Here is a 20666-nt window from a genome sequence, read left to right on the forward strand (position 1 = left end):
CGGAAGTCGAGTGAGCTCGACTTCGCCTTTCAGAGAGGGCAGACGAAATAACTTGAGGGGTACGTTGTTTTTGTCTAACAACTAGCAGACGCGCATCAAGGAGGGAAGTCAAAGGACTCACTGGCGAGGTGTAAAGAGGCGCCGAGGTTTGTTTGCTAAGAGCCGAGAGTGAGGGTGGTTAGTGCCCGCAAGTTCCCTCCCAAATAATTTTTCCCTCCTTTCGTGTGCGGCGAGACCCATCATTCTTTAACGGCGTCGGCGTGTTGGCGCAGTTAACGTCATCTGCTTTACGTCTGCTAGTCAAAGCGATGGCTGGCTTACCTTTCCTGCGTCTGTCGGAAATTCACCGTTTTTTTACCGGCGAGAGTCACCGTTGCTTCGGAAAACAAGGAGATGACAAGAGGAAGAGAGTGACCTCTTAATCTAAAATTGAGGTCAGCGATCAATGTATAAGACAGGAAGGGTCCACAAGGGTCGCGCGGGCATAATCCATTCAGCACGCCAGCCGGTCGTGGGCAGACGGTCGCCGAGTCGGAGTGCCTGCTAGGCCTATCTGCCGTGCTGGCTTGGTCGTTGTCGGTGGAATCATGGCCGTTGGAGCTTTTCCTGGGTGTTTGTGGATCCAGCGTTCTTGTTCCTCGTGGTGTGTTTCAAGTACTTTTTACTTTTTTCTTGCTGCTTGAAGTCGGGACGCGTGAGAAGTGCAGGTAGAAAAATAAACGTTCGTTGGTCGTCGCGACCGCGACGCTGTCGGCCATGCTAATTTGATTAAGACGGCTTCGGAGCTGTAGTAGGATTTCGTCGTAACCTGCGCAAAACTTACGAAAATTTCGTTTCGTGAATACGAAGTTGTTCGCAAGTTTTGTCTTACGCATATTTTTGGCGGAAGATCGTTTCGTGAATCTGTCCTCTGCACTTCCGAAAGTCGCAGGAAAGGTAAGACATACGCAGACGACGTTGCGAGCAGACGACGTTGCAAAGGAGCAGACGACGCTCAGATAGGGGGGTCGCCATCAGCCAATCAGGGCTCGGCGTTCTGACGTCACCGCTACCCCCTGCGCAAGGAGCAGACGAACTTGCCCTCCGCATAGCCTAGGCGACATAAATATTGATAGCCATTGGTTATGGCAGTGCCAATATTGACCAGCCTATAGCAAGACATCACCAATATTAGAAAACTCTTGGCTTTGACAGTTTAATATTAGCCAGCTTAAGCCAACGTATATTCAATATCGGAAAAACATTGGCTCTGAAAGTCCAATATTGTACAGGTTATGCCGGCGTATATCCAATATAGGAAAGCTATTGGCTTCGACAGACCAATATTGGACAGCCTATGCCGGCGTATAGCCAATATCAGAAAGCAAGTGGCTCCGACAGTCCAATATTGGACAACTTATGCCGGCATATATCCAATATTGGAAAGCTATTGGCTTTGACAGTCCAATGTTGAACAGCCTATGCCAACGTATCACCAATATTGAAAAACCATTGGCTTTGATAGTCCATTATTGTCCAATGTGTTTCCAATATTGGAAAACATATGGCTCAGTTGGGCCATTGTTGGGCCATTCTTTGCCACATGAAATCCAATGTTGGCCCAATACTGTGTGCTGCCTGGGACGTTCTCGGACAAACGGAGGGGGCAGAAACACATGAAAACTGATCTCCAAACCTTTCCAGGCTCTCTTGGTACAGCCCCCATCGCAGCATTCTGACGATAAGACAGGTTTTTTGCCTCGTTTCTTCCAAAGGAACACAGGAATGCATGTCTGGCACGGCGACTTCTGCCCACCGCCCCAGACCGGAAGTGCATCCGGCGCGCCACCACCGCGGCGTGACGTAGGAGAGTTAAGTTGGTGTATAATAGTTCTTTCTCTCTGATAAGGAGACAGAAGTCTCACTAACACAAACGTCACCACAAGACTTGGTTGTCTGCGCCTCGTAAAGCTATCTTGACCTTTTACTACGGTGCTGCCCGAGGACCTCTGTTTTTTTGAAGATCGGTGTGCAGTGGCAGTCACGGACGTGTATTGCGAGATGTCCTGCCGGTGATGAGCTGATAGATGTTGCATGCTCCCGCGGTCTGGTACTCACACACCAGCCAGCATCTCTCAGCTCCTCACCGGCAGTAAATCTCGCAATACACGTCCTTAAGTGCCACTGCACACCGATCTTCAAAAAGACCGAAGTCCACGGGCAGTACCTTGGTGAAAGGTCAAAAGAACTTTACGAGGCGTCAACAATCCAGTCTTGTGGCGACGTTTGTGTCAGTGAACCTTTTGTGTCCTTGTCAAATAACTATTATACCTCCACCATCTTACATGAAGTGTCAGATTTCTAGTTTTAAGGATGATCATTTCAAACTTCATCCTTCAAAGTTGTCTTGCAATAATGTTAAAAGTTAGATTTAATGTCTTTAATAATATTTTTTTTATATCTATATCTACACTTTTTTATGATTCTCCTACTTCTCCAAATTCTTCCTTTCATTTTGGTCCCTTTTGTCTTCAGTATAATTTCTATCGCGTCTTTCTTCTCTTCCTTATTTTTCTATTAAAACCCCAGTTGCGAGTCTAGTGCTGTCCTGTCTACTTCATGTCCGTGTCTGTCCTTTGCGCTTTTTAATTCATTATGTTAAACCAAATGGCACACCGTAATATTTGGTGCGGTTTATTGATTCATTAGGTTATCTTTGGTGCAACAGCAACGTGGCCATTCTGCTGAAAACTCGACTATTTTGACATTGAACAAAAATGGAGATTGCTATGAGATGTAACAGCGAATAGACCAGGTGGAAGATAAAATGCCAAGGAAGATGTAAATAGGTGTAGAGAACTTGTACAATAAGAAGTGGTGTGGTCGAGAAGCTAACACTTATGCAAAATACCTGTTTTACCAAAAAATGCTTCATTCTCATTGCCGTTAAGCCCAGCAAGGATGGCCACCCAGTAAATTGCTATATCATACCTAGAGCTGGAATTTCCGGGACAAAACTACTGCCGAAATCGGTACAAAATAGGGACAGGAAAGGTCAAAACATAGGGTCACTTTCCGGTACAATGCGTACGTTTTCGTAGGTACACTCCGGGTGTTCATTAGCGTTTATATATATTTATTCGTAGTTTATTATTCAGACACACGCCTTCTACTCTTGTGCGCTGAAGGAAATAGTCAAGAACACTTCGAGTGTTTGTCTGCTAACGCTGTGCCTTTTCTTTGTAAACCAATCCTTAAGCTGGGAGAACGATCGATTCACTTACACAGAGACAAGCGGCAAAAACCTGAGGGCTCGTTTATCATCCCAATCATAATCGCATTTTGGAGCTTTTGGTGAACGTACCCACTGTATGTCAGGATTTTTCTCATGCGGCGTACGAAGTTTGTTTTTTGCAGAGCCGTCCAACAACGGCGTGCCAACAGCAGCGCTTGCGGAAACGGCGGCGCGTCGCCGGAAGCCACCGCAGACCAATTGGAACGCTGGAAGCTCTTTTTTTGGCAGATGCTGATTTAAGGCAACTCGCCGGCAGCTGCCATTAGGAGCGTGCGTAGCACAATCGGTAGGTGGCGTAGTACACACTAAACATTGTAACACCCATAATCGTGCAAAAAGGGTGTAACGAGGGTGTAGGTTGGGAAAAACACCCTTCTTACACGCTTTTTACACGATTTTCGAATATCGGTGGGTGTAAAAAGGGTGTGCTGACGTTTTACAGCCTTTACACGCCCTCTTTACGCCCCACTTGCAGCGATGGTGTCTGAAATTGTGTAAAAAGGGTGTATGGGCGAATTTTACGCCCTTCATACACACGGTGTGAAAGGGGCGTATTGGTGAGGCTGTCAAATATACCCATGATTTCATAGCCGTTCATATTTATTGCTTTGGTGAAACTGTTGTTGATGTACGGCGGTACGCACATCGAGTATAAATAATCGCCACACGGAGTCGCGTATGATTAGGAAGTGCTACAGAATAGTGTTTGCAACCTCTATCGAACTCTTCGTCCGACACGAGCCTAAAATAACGTTTCGCGCGTGCATCAGTTTTATCGGTTCAACCTTGATATAAAAAAAAAATCATCTCCGCTCGAAAAAAAAAAAATGAACGAAGACGTGTAAATATACAGCATGGCTGCACACAGTGTTGCGCTGTTATGGAATGAAATTGGAAAGATCGTGCCGATATTAATTTGGTCTAGCCAATATCTGTGAAAAATGGGATGGGTCGCGCCGACGCTATCCTGACGTACCGTACGTGGCGCCGTTTTTGGTTGACTGTCAAGTATCCTGCGTGAATCGGCTATGCCGGCGAGGTATTTCTATTTCTTGACTGCCTAAAATCGGACGCTAAAAAACAAAACAAACCAAGATTAAGCGAAATAGAATCTGCTTACTTTTGACCCGAGAGACGTTACCATATGGTAACATTCCATACCCTAACTTATTACAAAGGTATTTTATCAACTAACTGCTCCCAACGCGCCACACGACCGTTTGGCAACGCACCCATTTTCAGATTCCGCTAGTTCCAACTTTCTCCACCAGAAGGAAGCACTAGGCTCGATTTTTTTTTCAACGGCCGTGCCGGCGTGGTTTCCAGTGTCTTTGTAAGTTTTTCATGATTTATTACTCTCAAACGTTTTCGTAATTGTTGTTTTTAAAAAATTGTGTTCGATCTTGGGTAGAACAAAGATTCTTCCAGTGCAGATCTGCAAGTGATTGGTTGTTTTATAAATGCAAGGGGGGCGAATTTGGGTTCGCGACCGTTCAGTAACTTGGCGCCGTAATGGGTTTCAGCTGTATAACATGCCGCTTTTTAGGGTGTTTTCTGTACGGCTCTAAAACTTATGTTTTAAAGCAATTTTGTGAGGACATCTTGGTTTGTCCTCTCAGATGGATCCCAGTGCTTTCTATAAACGCCAGAGCGTGAGCGTTCGGCGCATACCAAGTGAAAGCGAAGATTCCGAACTGAGTGGCGATGACGACCCTGAGTGTATATGTGCTTGTGCGCTTTTTATGAAAATTATTTGATTTAAAGTTCGTTGGATGTTTTAATTCGTTTGGGCTCGTAACAACCTTGAAGAAAAGTCATGAAAACCAAGAGAACGTATAACGAACTTCTTTCTGGGAGGTCATGAAAACTTTTTGTCTCCTCTGTTTTCTTTTTCTTTTTTTTTTTCTTTTTTTTGCAGACGTCCCCACTGGCCATGTGCTAGATTCGGACACGGAATCCGAGCCGGAGACCTTGGACTTAGATGCCAAGTCGTCGTTTGGTCATTCAACGGCATCAACGTCATCTCAGACGGCAACACACGGTGCTCCAGAACTTTTGGGGAGCAAGAAAGACCAACGAAGGCCAGTTTGGAAAACTGTGAATACGTCGACAACATCTGTGGACTTCAGGGGATCGGAGGACCTAACGCAGTGCATACTGAACATTTAAACTCCGTACGAATTATTCAAGCACTACTGCACAAGTTCCATTACTGAGCTGATCGTAGAGCAATCAAATCTCTACGGTGTTCAAAATTCACCGAACAGTCCCTTGGGTGTGTCAGAGGAAGAGCTGGAACAATTTATCGGCATACTTTTTCACATGTCGATCACGCAACTGCCTGTGTCTAGGTATTATTGGACAAAGGAGTTTAAGATTCCCGAACGTGTCGACAGTAATGACGTCTAAGCGCTTTGAGGAAATTAAGGGCAACCTCCATTTCAAGGACAACTCGAGCATCCCAGTCGAAAATTCGGAAGCCCTTGCGAAAATACAGCCCTTTCTCACAGAGGTACTCAAACCAATGAGGGATATCCCGAAAGTGGAACACCTGACAGTTGATGAGCAGATAATCCCCTTTACAGGACGACACAGGATCAAACAATACCTTCCAAAGAAGCCCCGTAAATGGGGTTATAAGGTCTATATACTTTCAGGAGTTAGCGGCTTATGCTACTCATTTGAGATATTCACCGGGAGAAATGACAATGTGCTCCTCAATGGAGAAGATGACTGTGGAGCAAGCTCCAACGTTGTCATGAGACTGGCGAGAGAGGTTCCAGATGGGATGTCACACAAGATGTTCTACGACAATTACTTTACAAGCCTCTTTCTGCAAGTCTACCTCTCAAAAAGAGGCGTAGAGAGCACTGGCACAGCACGAGCAAATAGACTTCATGGATGCAAGTTCAAATCGGACAAAGAGCTGAAGAAGGAAGGCCGTGACGCTGTCGACGCTAAAGAAACCACTTTTCATGGGGTAGTCTTGAAAGCCACTAAGTGGCATGACAACCGGCCAGTTCATTTGCTTTTAAGGTTTGCTGGTGTAGATCCCAGAAGCACATGGTGGTCATCAGCTGAAAAGACGACTATTGGTATAAATAGGTTTATGAGTTTCGGAACGTCTTAAGTTTAAGATAACCAACCTGCCAGACGATCCCCATTTAGGGCTAGGGCACAATTTCCCGATTCGAATGGCACGTCCAAACGTGTGGTCACGTGCAAGGTCGAACGGGCACCCGTATCAAACGGGCACCTGTATCAAACGGGTACCCGTATCCCATAATCACGTTTGATCCAAACGGGTCGACAACTTTGCACCTGTTTGATTTAAACGGGTCGACCAGTTTGCCACCCGTTTAAATTTCAAATGGTTTTTTTCAGTAGGGACGGCAATATTTCATCGCATGTTTTGTGCTCAATGTCGATGTTTATAGCGATCATATCGGTGCTGGTCTTGTTGAGCCGCTCCGTGAGTCCGTCGGTCTGGGGATGTTATGCCGTGGCCCGACGGTGTTCGGCGTGGCTTAGACGAAGTACTTCCTTGGTCAGCTGCATCATAACCGATGACTCCCGATCTGTAATAAGGAGCAGAGGAGCGTTATGTCCGAGGACGATGGACTCGACGAAAACTTGGCGACTTCCACAGCAGTTCCTGACGAAATGGCTTTTGTCTCGGCGTATCATGTTAGATAATCAATGGCCAGAATTATTCAACGATTTCTCAGAATCGACTACGGAAAAGGCGGAAGTAAATCCATTCGGATCTGTTAGCGGAGAAGGAGCAATTTGCTGCAGGGGACCTGCGGGCTTCGTCGGAGGTTTCTTGCGGCGCTGGCACTCGTGGCATGATCGTGTGTATAGGTCTACGGTTTTTGGGAGCTTGGGCCAGTAATACTTTCCACGAATGCGGGTCAGAGTCCAGCTGTAACCAAGGTGTCCGGACGTCGAGTCGTCGTGACATGCTTGAACGATCTCTTCTCGAAGCTCGGTTGGGATTACCAGATCTCATGGCGAGTTGTTGTCCCTAAAGTGGTCTTTGTAGAGTACACCTTGTCTAATTGCGAAGGTCGGCAGCGATCATAAGAAAACACGTGGCATTGTACTCCCGCGTCCTTTCAGGCGCTCGATTTGTGCACGCAGCTTAGCACTGCCTCGTTGATGTCGTGCCATGCCGACGGTTCACTGCGCCTAGGAAGAAATCGTCGTTATTGCCGTCTCTGCTGTGGAAGTTGTCTCGATAGGGGTTCTAGACAGGCAGTCGACGTCGTTGTGCTTTCCAACTGACTTCTAGACCACAACCATGTTGAACACTAGTAGCCGGAAACCCCATCGAGCGAGGCGTCCTGAAATGTCCTTGAGGTTTGCAAGCCAGCAGACCGAGGGGTTTTTTGTGAGTACACGGAACAGGCTCCTGTAAAGCTATGAACGAAACTTCGTGATTCCCGGATGAACATTACACATTCTTTTTCAGTCGTGTAGTAATTTCGCACCGCCTTAAACAGTTTCCGACTTGCGTAGGCGATGATTCGCTCGGTGCCTTATTGCACTACCGCTGCCAGACCTGCCTTACTAGCGTCTCTGTGAATCTCGTGTTCCACATTAAAGTGGCCAAGAACTGGAGGTGTCCGGAGTCTTCGCTACAACCCGTCGAATGCCTGTTGCTGCTCCTCCGCCCAATCGAACTTCTCGGTGTCCTTCCTGAGGCTTTTGAGCGGTGCGGAAATCTTTGTGAAATCCCAGGCGAAGCACCGATAGAAGGCACATAATCCAAGGAATGTTAGCACGGCCATCTAGTCTCTTGGCGGTGGAATTGCCACGACGGCGCTAGTCTTGTTTGGGTCTGCGCGAACGCCTTCGTTACTAGCCACGTGGCGTAGGAGCTTCAGTTCGTCACAGCCGAACCGGCACTTCGACGGCTTGAGGGTGATCCCCTACTGAAAAAAAAACATTTAGAGCCTATATGAAAATAAACGGGTCCATACCGGTAACAGTTCAACCATACCGCGGTCACCAGTTTGTCAAAGGAGTCGCCCGTATGGCTCAAAGGGGTCCCCCGCATGAGCCATAACGGGTCGCACGTCTGGCAAATGGGTCGCTCGTCTGGGCAAATGGGCGAGTCGTTTGGGCAAAGTTGTCGCACGTTTGCTCAAACCGGTGACCACGTTGCAAACTGTACCGGTTTAATCAAACGGCTCTCTGGAGCCCGTTTGATATTAAACGTACAGATTGGCGGCGTGGGCACGCCTAGCGTTTCAGCCGTGGCAGCCAACGTTTCCGGAAGGCTGGGAGCGCCGGTTCATCGATTTCAGATCGTCCGCGTAATGCAAGTAATTATATTTATATTTCAAATGCGCTGATGTTCGCTTATGCTGCAACTAAAACTAACACCTTTTTTGTTGCAGTTTTACGTAAACGCGCGACGTGGGTGAGCCGATATTTTTGACAGAACTTTAAAACTTTGTCCATCTTTGTTGCCTCAATTTACTTATTCAGCTCGAATCTCTCTCGCAGAAGACGCGACCGCGTGAAAGAATGTACGTCTAGACTCCGATTCACTTTAATTCAGGACGCAGCGAAGGTAGCACGCGTACACGCGGCTGCAAGAACATCGGGCATTGCGAGAGCACGTCCGCCGTTGCAGTAGTCAAACTACGAGCTCGCGCTGAGTACTTTCTTCGCTCGGGCGCAAGCCGAGCTTCTGGCCGCCCCGCCGCCATTTCTAAGGTTCGAGCGTGCTAAAATGCACGCGCGCCCGCGCGCGCGCTTCTGTTCTTCGAGGCTACAAAAACACGTCTCACTGGAATGCCCGGGGAGAGAGAGAGGGGCTGTCCCAGTGGTCCCGGCGCCTTGACCTCGCCCCCTCCCTCCTCCCTTGTCACCCCTGTCACGTCACCCGCAGCAGCGCGCGAGCTACACGCTGATAAGCATCGAGATCCGGAAAGGTGCGCCTGGCACCCGCTTTTTTTTTTGTCTGAATGTTATCAGGTCCAGTTCGAACTTCGCTCGTCCACCTGCTTCGATCTGTCGTCTAACCCTGCGGTCTTATTAGGATGTCTCCGGACAACGTATTGGGTGTGCACCAAAGCTATCAGTGTTCGAAAAGTCCTACGCCTATATCGACAACAAGCGATTCTTAACAGAAGTCAGGAATTCTTGCGGTTTGGTTGGGTGCGGCGAATGACAGCTTGTGCGCTAAATCGTGTTGAAACTTCCAAGGAGCCGTTCCCTCTCGTTTGTATTTCTGTGGTTGTCCTGCTTTGACCATGTCGACAAATAACACGGATTACATCTTTCAAGTCCGCTATTTTTATGGTAAGTGCACTGCAACCTACTTCTTGGCAACGATTGACCGTTCTTGTACTCGTACTCTTCCAGATTATCTATATAATTATGCAGCCACTATTCTCGCTGCAGCCGGGCAAATAATTTCCCGAAAGTCTACCTTCATAGTCTAGAATTACCTCGGTTCTTGTTTGCTTTGCTATCTTCTCAGTTGTATAAAACCTTAGAGTGCCTCTCACATTTCACATATCGCTTGCACGTTTGTACTGGTCTACAGAAGACGTAATAAACTTTGAGGAGAATTGAAAACAATCTTTTGTGTCTGTTTTCTTGTCCATTTGCAAGCACCTACGTGAGCACATTTGTTCTACGTGTTTCCTCCATGTTATAAATAGGTTTATGAGTTTCGGAGCGTCTTAAATAAGTTGATAACCAACCTACCAGACCATCCCCATTTAGGGCTAGCGCATAATTTCCCTATTCGAAAGGCACGTTCAAACGTCTGGTTACGTGCAAGGTCGAACGGGCACCCGTATCAAACGGCACCTGTATCAAACAGGTACCTGTATCAAACGGGTACCGTTTCAAACGGCTACCCGTATCCTATAATCACGTTTGATCCAAACGGGTCGACAGGTTTGCACCCGTTTGATTGAAACGGGTCGACCCGTTTGAATTTCAAACGGTTTTTTTCAGTAGGGGAGTTGGGCGGTCTGTATGGCTTGCAGAATAGCTCGGAATCGTCGCAAGAGCTCGTCAAAGTTGCTTGAAAACAGTACAAATGAACACAGTTGGGCCGAGTTGGTACAGATGGAACATTTCTACAGTGTCGCATGAAAGACAATGGACGAAGAAGAGGAAGACTTAATAAAACGCTAGTAATTGCAGCAGTTACTACCGCTTTCTGACTGTTACTACCTTTCGCTAAAGATTTACTACCTCAAACGCGCGATAGATAGTAAAAGGTTAGCAAACCCTACTGAAAAAAAACATTTGAAATTCAAACGGGTGGCAAACTGGTAAATCAAACGGGTGCAAACTTGTCGACCCGTTTGGATCAAACGTGAATATGGGATACGGGTAGCCGTTTGAGACGGTACCCGCTCGAAACGGTACCTATTTGAAACGGTACCCGCTCGAAACGGTACCCGTTTGATACAGGTGCTCGTTTGATAGGGGTGCCCGTTCAACCTTGCACGTGGCCACACGTTTGAACGTGCCATTCGAATCGGAAAATTATGCGCTAGCCGTAAATGGGAATCGTCTGGTAGGTTGGTTATCTTAAACACATAAACCTATTTATAGCATGGAGGAAACACGTAGATCAAATGTGCTCACGTAGGTGGTTACAAATGGACAGGAACACAGACACAAAAGATTGTTTTCAATTCTCCTCAAAGTTTATTACGTCCTCTGTAGACAAGTACAAACGATCTGTGAAATGTGAGACGCACTCTAGGGTGATTTCAGATAAGATCGACCAAAGGATGGCTAGTCGACATTTTCAGATGAACTGATGTTTTTATATGTTATTGTCTAGTGTCTGGTATGAACGAATCCAAACTTAGTTTTGACTAGAAAAAATACTTGGGGACAGGAAAAATCGTAAGGCATGAGGTGGTGGACAGTTGCATTAACGCGCACTGATGGAGGGGGCCCGTTTGAGAGTGAATAACTAAAGCGATAACATTAGGAGAACTCTAATACGTTTTAGGCGCAAACTATGGGTATAGCTTGCTTGGAATATAAAGTAATCATATTTATTTAAAATTTATTTATTTTTCTAAAAATTGACAAACATGCCTGCTCGAACGACAAATGGCAAACTTTGGAGGTCTGTATCTCATGAAATAATTTCATCATTATGATATAATTTGCAGATATTATTCTACTAATATATAGCTAATATTTAAAAAATAACTAAGGTATCTGTGTGATTCAATAGTTAGGATATATTTAGTCAAACATGGAAAAAAAATCAAACAAAGAAAAATTCCGATGCGAATAAAAACAAAACACCACCCTCGATTTTTTTTTTTTAAATTTAGGTAACCTGCTATACTCTATTTCGGCATTCATTTCCATTAAAAACATGTTGCATCATTTTATTGAGAAAGAAGATACAACTCCCCAAAGTAGGGTCCTTTTTCAAAGCCTACACTTAGCAGTGTTTTATACAAGAACTGACTCTGAGTTCCAGTTTCATGAAACCAACACACATCTTTTGTATATTTTTATTCAGATGAGGCCAATGATAACTAAAGAAATCGTTCACACACTTAAATTAAGGAGAAACTACTGTGTACAAAGAGGTATCATATTACGGACTAGTGATCCGAGAAAAGATCATGCAGCCATCGGCCACTCCGGTTTTTTATCGTTCCCCATCTCAGGGTTTACAAGATGACGATTGATTACCAGCTCGCCTGCACTCTCTCACTGCTTACAACTTTGTTTACTTTATTCTCCTGCGACACTATATGCTATTTCCTCTTCCGCTCTACCTTCATCTCTCTCTCTCTCTCTCTCATATATATCCCTGATATATATCCAGAACAAAAACATGTTCAAGCATTCCCTTTCTGCGTGGTAGTGTTCTGTGGCTAGCAAAAATCCTTTCCTCGCTAAGCTCACGATTATGGCAAAATAGTTGCCGGAAACCGCAGACGACACTCGTCGCTAGTTCTGGCAAAACGGCCGATACAATCTTTTTTTCGCATTTCCCCGCTCGCTGTCAAGGACAAGGGGGTTCGCTTCAACCAGCAAAACATGGCCGCCGACGCCTGTTTACTGAGCAGTCATGCCTGTCGCCATCTCACTCGCTGGCGTCACGGGCGATTATATCAGGCACAAAGGGGCACACCAACCGGCAAAATTATCCCCAAATACTTGAGCCTCGCGTAAATACATAGAGTGTAAACGCTGTCACCATGTTATCGTAGTAAGACCGCCCCCACCCCTCCCCCAACGGGGGACTGCAGTACGCGACGGCGTACTAACACAACGGCGACGATATCGACATCGCCGGCTCCGAATTTTCCCATAGTTCTACTCCACGGGCATTTCTCGAAACGCTTGATATTGTGTACGCGCGCCTGGAAGGATTTCAGGCGCGTAGTTAAGATAAGGCGGTTCTCCGCGGCAAAAGAAAGCAATTTCACAAAAGCTTAAAAGCGGCGGCGACGCGTGTGCGGTGAACGCTTGTAGTTTTGGTGTAGACAGGGTGTGTGTGTTCTCGTTGTTGACACCAGCCGGCGATAAGGCACTGCAGGCGGTAGCTCAATACAGCAAGGGCTAATCCGAGTGACCATCAACGTAACCCCACCGCCAACCCCTCGCGAACCGGTCGCCGACATGGCTCAGGCTGTGTCATGAACCACGTGGTAGAAGCTCGGGTGCTTTCATATCAGCGCGTGGAGGGACGACAGTGCGATTCCGGAAAGTCTTTTTCGAAGGCCGCTGACCACAATCTTTTGTCTGGAGACTTTCCCTCTTTCTTCCTTTGACGTGGATCAAGCTTTGCCGACAGCCTCAGTTGTGACCTCTCTTTTCAAATGTACGTTTGCAGTGAGTGAGCTCCTCAGCCTCGGACTTGTCACTTGTGCACCCAGTAGTTCTTTCACTTGGCAATTATATGCCATCAGTTGGGGTTTAATTTCTATTATTTATGTATACATTATGAAGACGTCCTGGAGCTCCGAACGAGTGTTTTGTGCAGATTACTTTTGCAAACACAAAAATACTATACCAAAGCAGCGGAATTTTCGAAGTGTTGGCGAGTTGGACCTAAACTCGTTAAAGCAAATTCTTCCGCCTGACTGTTTGTCACAGAAGTGGGGAAAATCTTCAATAAATGAAAACAATAGTCCACTCCGAGGCCAACAAAAACAAAGTGCTAGGTTGGACCGATGGCAGACGATAGGTCCACGCCCGGTGCAATGTCAGGTAAGGAGGCGACGACACGTAGATGGTCGAAAACAAAACACAAATTCAATCAGACTTAACACCAAGCAGTCGGTGGAGCGCGGCGACAAAGTAGACACAACATAGAAATCACTTAGTGAACTATCCTAAAACCCTCGGGAGTACATGCACTAACATCCCGGTTAGAAACGCTAAAAACGTTCCCGAACAACCCTCGATAAGGCACACTTAAAATTGATCGAACACGTTGGCCCTAACCAATCACAACATAAAATAAAAGTCTTATTTGTAGTCCAGACGCTGCCGAAGCCTGTCTTGGAGTCCCTTGTCGATAAAGAGGAGTCGTCACGGAGTCCGGAATCTTCACGCTTCTCGCAGGGACGACCCGACGTATTACACGCGCACGCACACGCACCGTAGTACAAACACGCCCGAAGGCTAAAATAAAGCTCAGGCCCGCAGGCAAACTAGGGTCACAGCCCTACGTACAGAAAATACAATCGCGACTCTAAAACCAAGGCAATGACGAGCGGAGTCCCGGCCAGCTCCGGGCACTCCTAACCCCAAAGACGAACCACACCCTTTTTCCCTCCAGTCCACGTCTTTATATTGAGACTAACAGCATTTTCAGGGCTCGTAATCTGACCAATCAGCAATGAGCTTCTTAGCGCCCATCGCCGCTCTTTGTTTTAGCGAAGCAACTAAAAATACAAAAGTACAGCACAGAGAAACAATCCGCGAGAGACTTTGCCCGTCTGCGCGGCGGTGAACGCAATTCAAGATGCCTGGCAAAGCAACTAAATACAAAAGTACAGTACCGAGAAACAATCCGCGAGAGGTGAACGTGATTCGAGATGCCTGGATTAGGCACTGCCCTCAGTCGACAAGCAAAATTAAAATAAAAAATACAACAAACCAATGCTCTCGGTCGGCTTCGACTTTCGAAGAATGTAGGCACCATCCGGCGCTCCCATATCCTCTCTCACCTGGGGAGAGGGTTCTTCCGCCCGGTTTCATAAACAGCCGCATGGAAACGGACAAGACCGAAAGTTGACACCATGCATCTTGCACCGCTGGCGCGCCCGAGAGCTCCCACACAAAGCTTGCAAGAAAATCCCGCGATTCGTGACACTGTTCCACCAAAGTGAGTGCGACGGACTACCTGTGCTACCATTGCTTCATGCACATCACTAAGGAGATCTCGATGCGAAGCTCAGAGGAGTGCCCTGACATATTTGTGCCAGCTGAAGAAGCAATTGAAGATCTAAATCGCAGCATACTACCTACAGATGTGTCGCCGCTGAGACAACCAAGCGTCGTAAGAAGTCGGGACAGGCCTGCCTATGTCAAGAGAAAGCAGACAGAACTGGAGCAGGTTGCTGTCAAGAATATACGCTCAAGGCTACGTATTGCGTACGACAGGGACGCACCATCGGGGTCGTCCGAACCAACATGCTCCACATGCACTGAGTGGGTGGACAACTTTCGGCAGGCCTTTGAAACCGCCACCTCTCTCCAGGAACGTTGTCAACTGCTTACACTCCTGCCGTCAACACTGACGAAGAATGAGGTTCAAAAGATGATTCCACAGGCCTCAATGTACCTCATCAGTAAATCCCGAAAACTCAAGGAAAAGCATGGCGTGTGGTATGAGCCGGATCCTTACACGAGGTGCAAGGTGAGCCCTGAGAACCTGTCTGCTGCCCTAGAGTACTTCACGAAAGACGAGCTACAATGTTCGCGCCAAAGTCCCAACCAGAAGGACGTCATCTCTGTCATGCTCAACGGAGAGAAAACGTTCGTGCCAAAGCGCTTCATGACACGCTCAATACGAGAGGCCTTCCGTATATACAAAGACAAGCATCCCGATTCCGGCGTTGGGCTAACGAAATTTTATTCGTTGCGCCCTAGATGGGTCCAATGTATTCCACACCAGGAAGTGTGCGTTTGTGTGCGCTGCGCCAATTATTATCTTTGTTTTGCCGCTCTAGAGAACGTTACAGGCTCAACATTCAACACTGGTGAAATGAACTCGGCATTTCTGTGCGACCCAGCAACAGAACTGTGCCTTCAAGGAGACTGTGATCACTGCCCAAAAGGCCAGTTTCTTACACTCCAGGAACTTGATATCCCGGAGGATGAAGAGATTGTGCTTGCAACATGGGAGTCCGGCGACCTTGTGAAAAAAACTTTGGAACCTGAGACTTTCCTAAAAGTCATCCAAGTGACGGTTGGAAGTTGGGTACTTCACAACCATATCCGGCAAACGCAAGGTAAAGCGATCTACGATGAAAAACAGTGCATGCAACGCGGGAGCATTGTTTTCATTTTGACTTTGCTGAAAACTGGACCATCGTGCTTCCTGACGAAGTGCAAGCATATCACTGGAAAAAAAAACAAGTTTCGATATTTACATGTGTAGTGACGACAAGAAAATCTACAAACAGCTTTGCCATCATCAGTGAGGACCTGTGTCACGACGCCGCTCACGCTTGCTCGGCTCTAGAAAAAGTGAAGGAGTGGGTTGAAGACAACGTTGCGGTATACTCGTACGTGACGTACGTAAGTGACGGCGCCGCCAGTCATTTCAAGAATCGCTACCAGCTTCACCAATTTGCAAAGGACGATTGCCCACAAGCCCAATGGTTATTTTCTGCATCTGGACATGGGAAAAATGCATGTGACGGAGTTGGCGGACTCGTGAAGCACCAGGCCACGCTGAACAACCTGAGAGAACGTTCAGTAAGCGCAATTCAGACGGCCAGGACAATGGTGAGCGTTCTATCAAAGAAACTGAAAGGCGTGCATCTTGTATATCTGGACGAAAATGAGGTTGTTCGGTATCGTGAACAAAAAAAAGAAGAGTGGCTGACGGTGCGCGCCTTCCCTGGCATTCAGTCTTGGCACGCGTGGCGGCTCAGCAAGTCATCAACAGAAGGGACCTGTGACGTATATGTAGCACGGACAGTCGGATCTGCTTGGAAGCAACTTTATTAAATGGGTACAGCGAGGAAAACCTTAGCGTAATGTGCCGAATTTGATTTCCCAAGGACTGCTCATTTTGAATGCAGGGACATCTTATTTATCACATTTTTCTTCACGGGGTATTTAACCTACGGTTTTTGTTGGTGGTTACTAATAATTTTTATCTCATCACTATAAAAAATATCCCAAAATGTTATCCTCGAGCAGGATAAAATATATCGGCTTGCCACGATTCATTCATACACCGAGAGCATCGAAGCTGCTCCAGTTAGGCACTATGGCATCCGTCACCTGAAATTGTTTGTAATCGTAAATGCACAGCCAACCTAAATATCTTACTATTATATCTTTGTTTTTGTGTGTGGAAGTAAAGTTATTTATTTTACTCTAGATGTAAAATATACCGGAAGGTACAACTTCACACTGCATCATCTTTTCTCAAATCATTAGTCTCTAATATGATACCACTTTGTACGCTTATGTAAAATGCTGTATATAGTTTCTCCTCCCTTTTACTGTGTGACCGATCGCTCTTTTTATCAATGACCTCATCTGAATAAATGTATATAAAATATTTGTGCAAGTTTCATGAAACTGGAACTCAGAGTCACTTCTTGTATAGGACACTGCTAAGTGTAGGCTTTGAAAAAGGACCCTACTTTGGGGAGTTGTTTCTTCTTTCACAGTGCAATGATGCAACATGTTTTTAATAGAAATGAATGCCGAAATGGAGTATAACAGGGTACCCAAATTTAAAAAAAAATCGAAGGTGGTGTTTTTTTTTTTTTATTCGCATTGGAATTTTTCTTTGTTTGATTTTTTCCCATGTTTGCCTAAATATATTGTAACTATTGTGTCACTCAGATACCTTATTTATTTTTTCAATAATAGCCATATATTAGTAAAATAATGTCTGCAAGTTATGTAATAATGATTAAATTATTTCATGAGATCAGACTTGTACTACGCATTACAAGTAAACTAAACTAACAGCTTATACCGCTCTAATACGACCCATTCTGGAATATGCTTCAGCCATCTGGAACCCTCACCAAGTCTTCTTAGAAAAAGAATTAGAGTCAATTCAAAATAAAGCAGCTCGTTTCATTTTGCGAAACTACAACTTCCCAGTAAGTGTAACCTCTCTAAAATCATCTCTACAGCTTCCTCTTTTGAAAGACCGTAGAACGTTAAACAGACTGAAATTGCTTCACAAACTTTTTTATCACTCTCCATCTCGTAAGTCGATCTATTGTAAACCTGCTCCTTTTATCTCACGCCGCCTTGACCACCCCTGCAAATTACACCTTGACACTCCCAGAACTAACCTTTACAAGTTCTCGCCTCTTCAGCGTGCTATTAGTGACTGGAACCAACTACCCGAAGCCATTGTCACAATAATAGACCCACAGAAATTCACCGATAATGTTGCCATTCATCTCCATCTGTGATAATTTTCTTGTTTTATATTACTAGCGTTCTTTTGTTTTGACACTGTCCTGCCAAATGTCCCCCCCTTTGTAATACCCCTCGTGGGTCTTAAGGGGAACAAATAAATAAATGAAATGAACTTGTAATCGATTACTTTTCGGAGTAATTTTGTAATCAGTTGATTACTTTTATTAGGCAGTAATCACAAGAGTAATCTGATTACTTTTTTAAGTAATAAAATTACTTGTAACCGTTACAATTTGTCCACGGGACCCCCCCCCCCCCCCCCCTCCCCGGCACACGCCTTTTTTTTATGAAATGACAAAAATAAAATTTGCTTTTTTTTTCCTCGAGCGGAAAAAAGAAAAATTTTGGCGGAGCTGTAGGAAACGAGGTCAATCTCTTTCTATGTACAGTTTCTGTAAAATGTCCGTTTTTTTTATTTTTTTTTTCCGAGCTGGGACTGGGGTAGGGAAGTCCCAGGGAAGCCACAGTGCGTGACAAAGGCCATTCAGGGCGAAGTTTGAGGAAGCAGAATGTAGCTTTGTGAGTCCTTCGTTCAAACTAGCCCCCTCACGCACACACACACAGAAATAAAAAAAATAAAAAAAATCCTGCTTAGGGTACCCACTCGCAGCCCGTAGGGGAACCAGAACCGAAGAATGCCTAAAGCGGATGAAAAATATAACAAAGGCAGTGCAAATATTTCCTCATTTCCCCTACGTGGTCTTTGTGACAAGCAATGTTTTGAGTTGAGAAGTGATCGGGGCAATCTCTTCCGCTAATGGATACTACACTTGATCCGTTTCAAATCCTGGAGCTGCTGCTCTTTTGTATAACATGCGAGCTCATCCACATGTGACTAATAAAATTAGCGACGCAAACTTTTAGCGACAACCCTTGCGCAAGCTTAACAAGATCTAGAACCCCCTCCCCCCCCCCCCCCCCCCCCCCACACACACACACTGGCGAACGCCCAAATCATTAAACGTCTTCAAACGGATTCTATGCTTGTGCCCGCATTGTGAAGGTGCAGCGACCACGAAGAGGGACCCAGTTTTTCTTTCTTCAATACTTGTGCAAATGTGAAATGTAGGTTGGAAGTAGCTCATTGTTACGAGCGCTAAAGATGTGACTTCACACAATAAAGTAATCGGAAAAGTAACGATTCCTTCTTTAAGTAATGTCCAATTACTTTTGCCGTCGAGTAATCAAGTAATATCATCGAATACTTTTTAGCCAAGAGTAATTGTAATTGTAATCAATTACTTTTCTTTTAGTAACGTGTACAAGACTGCATGAGATACAGATTTCCAAAATTTTGCCATTTGTCGTTCGAGCAGGCATGTTTGGCAATTTTTAGAAAACTAAATAAATTTTTAATAAATATTATTACATTATATTACATGCAAGTTGTACCCATAGTTTGTTTGTAAAAAGTTTTAAAATTCTCCTAATTTTATTGTTTTAATTATTCACTTTCAAACTTGCCCCCTCCATCAGTGCGCGTTATTGCAACTGTCCACCTCTCCCTGCCTTACGATTTTTCTTGTCTCCAAATTTTTTTTCTGGTCAAAACTAAGTTTGGATTCGTTCATACCAGACACTAGACAATGTCATATAAAAACATCAGTTGATTTAAAAATGTCGACCAGCCACCCTTTGGTCGATCTTATCTGAAATCACCCTCTAAGCTTTTATACAACTAAGAAGATAGCAAACCAAACAAGAACCGAGGTAATTCTAGACTATGAAGGTAGACTTTCGGGAAATTATTCGCCCGGCTGCCGCGAGAATAGCGGCTGCATAATTATATAGATAATCTGGAAAAGTACGAGTAGAAGAACGGTCAATCGTTGCCAAGAATTAGGTTGCAGTGCACTTACCATAAAAATAGCGGACTTGAAAGATGTAATCCGTGATATTTGTCGACACGGTCAAAGCAGGACAACCACACAAACAAAAACGAGAGGGAACGGCTCCTTGGAAGTTTCTACACGATGTGGCGCACAAGCTGTCATTTGCCGAACCCAACCAAACCGCAAGAATTCCTGACTTCTTTGAAGAATCGCTTGTTGCCGATATAGGCGTAGGACTTTTCGAACACTGAGAGCTTTGGTGCTCATCCAATACGTTGTCGAGAGACATCCTAATAAGACCGCAGGGTTAGGCGACAGATCGAAGCAGGTGGAGGCGCGAAGTTCGAGCTGGAAATGACAACAAGCAGACAAAGAAAAACAGCGGCTGTCAGCGCACCCTTCCGGATCTCGATGCTTATCAGCGTGTAGCTCGCGCGCGTCTGCGGGTCACGTGACGGGTGACAAGAGAAGAGGGAGGGGGCAAGGACCACAGGGGACAGCCCCTCTCCCTGTCCCCAGGCATTCCAGTGAGATGTGCTTTTGTAACCTCGAAATAGAAACACGCGCGCGCGCGCGCGCGCATTTTAGCACGCTCGAACCTTGGAAATGGCGGCGGGGCGACCAGAAGCTCGGCTTGCGCCCGAGCGAAGGAAGTACTCAGCGCGAGCTCGTAGTTTGACTACTGCAACGGCGGACGTGCTCTGGCAATGCTCGATGTTCTTGCAGCCGCGTGTACGCGTGCTACCTTCGCTGCGTCCTGAATTAAAGTGAATCGGAGTCTAGACGTACATTCTTTCACGCGGTCGCGTCTTCTGCGAGAGAGATTCGAGCTGAATAAGTAAATTGAGGCAACAAAGATGGACAAAGTTTTAAAGTTCTGTCAAAAATATCGGCTCACCCACGTCGCG

This window comes from Ixodes scapularis, unplaced genomic scaffold (genome assembly GCF_016920785.2).
Source record: "Ixodes scapularis isolate PalLabHiFi unplaced genomic scaffold, ASM1692078v2 PGA_scaffold4__175_contigs__length_147842914, whole genome shotgun sequence".
Classification (NCBI taxonomy): Eukaryota; Metazoa; Arthropoda; class Arachnida; order Ixodida; family Ixodidae; genus Ixodes; species Ixodes scapularis.